This window comes from Frankliniella occidentalis, unplaced genomic scaffold (assembly GCF_000697945.3).
Source record: "Frankliniella occidentalis isolate FOCC.00 unplaced genomic scaffold, Focc_3.1 Scaffold33, whole genome shotgun sequence".
In the NCBI taxonomy this organism is placed as follows: domain Eukaryota; kingdom Metazoa; phylum Arthropoda; class Insecta; order Thysanoptera; family Thripidae; genus Frankliniella; species Frankliniella occidentalis.
The window spans coordinates 51,247-53,012 of record NW_026267163.1 but is presented as its reverse complement, the minus strand read 5'-3'; the positions used below and the strand labels follow the sequence as shown (position 1 = coordinate 53,012).

Here is a 1,766-nt window from a genome sequence, read left to right as displayed (position 1 = left end):
GGGGGGGGGCTGGCGACCGCAGTGCTGGATGAGGGGCCGCGCGCCACGACCGCGCTCCACACACGGCAGGTGCGCGGCTCGGCGCCTCGGCGCGAGGCTACAGCGCGGGGTCACTGGCGGTACATACATGGGAAATTCAAATGTCGCCGACACGAGCTCGCGCGCGCGGAATTCGAATTCATCCTCTTCTACCTATCTCACAGTCTGTCCATCTCTTTCCCTCTCCTTTCTGTCCGTCCCTCTCTCCAACCCTCCCTCCCGGGAAGCGGGTGTCGGCCGCCGCGCGCCTTTGTCCCAGCAGTGTGCCGGTGGCCGCCGGTGGCCTGGTTTGCTTTCACATGAAGTGCCCCTTGAACTTGCCCCCCCCCCCCCCGGGCCGTTACACACGTGCGGCAAACAACACACACACTGCATGACCCTGGCCTCGACCGCGTTGCCAGCGTCAAGTCCGGGATGACCCTGGCCTCGAGTCCTCGAGCACACAGTGTCTGATCACGTAGACACAGCGGACGGCCCCGGGATGGCCCTGGCCTGCTCCGTGAACGCCTCCCGCTCCTAAAATATGGGTCAGCTTAAATGGGGAGACGAGAGGGTGGGGCCGGGGACTGTCTGCAGTCAGGTCCAAAGCCTGCTGCTGTAGGCCTCGCGGGGGGGTGCGGGGGTGGGGGCACAGCCCCGCACTAAGCCTTGCCGCCCCGCCCCGCAGCAACCGCACGCCTTCTGATGTAACGATGCTCGACAACCCCCGCCCGCCCCCGCCCCTCCTGCACGCCCGTCACGCTGTGCGGCACCGTCTTCCACCGCCGGAACACTCCGCCCCGACCGGCCCCTCCCCCTTCCTTCCCCGCAGCCCATTTTCAGACTGATTACCGCACATGGGATAGTGGAATCCCCCGATAAACCTCACACACCGACACAGGGGCGTTGCGATTATCATCATTACACAGCGAGCAGATAAACGGATAATCCTTCAACCCGGATTATCGAAGCATAGCCGAGGCCACCCTCGCTCCCGCAGAGCTCCGGAACAAACGCAGCGGCAGCAGAGGAGCGCGCACTTCATCGGCACGGCAGAACTTTCTAGTTCTGTTTCGCCTATTGACTAGGCGTCCTTCCCTTGTTCCTGGCTCCATCTCTCTCTCTCTCTGTTTCACTCACTCCCTTCCTTTCGCTTACTGCTATTATACTGGTGCGGGCCAAACGAATAAGTTCGGGTTCGAAAAGCGGCGAGTGGCGCTGCGAAACTCAAAACCCATCTCTTTCCTCTCCACCCTCTCCCTACCCCTTCCTGCCGGCGGGCATGCGCTTCTAGATTTAATTACACTCGCCACGGTATTTGTGTTTCAATGTGAAATAATTGAAAATTATTTGGCGCGAGAGACTCGGCGAATTCCACATTACAAAGTACACGGTAAAAAACAGAGTCTGATTTGTTTTAGGAGAAATGGGAAAACCTTCACTGAAATCTGTTTTGCAATAGTTTTACTCATTTTTTGCGATAACTGGTATTGGGTGGTTTTTATGCGAAAGGGCATGATAGCATAATTTTTGCAATAAAATGTATAGGGATAAAATCTATGTAAAAATACGTGATAACTTTTTATCGCAGATTTTGTTGTGATGCCCTTGACTCTCATGCCCTTTAGCAAGAGAATCGAAAAATAAAAGCTATCGCAAGATTTTTGTTAAAAACATCGCAAAACCAGCCTTAGTGTTGAAAAATTTCCATGACTTGAGGACGACTCCTCAGTTTTTTTTTGGGGGGG

General features: G+C 55.8%; 1 protein-coding gene across 1 annotated transcript in view; it reads right to left on the bottom strand.

Annotated features, from left to right (window-relative positions):
- Positions 1–1,766, bottom strand: part of LOC127749126 (uncharacterized) — a 73,523-nt gene that overhangs the window by 32,057 nt on the left and 39,700 nt on the right. The window lies entirely within an intron of this gene.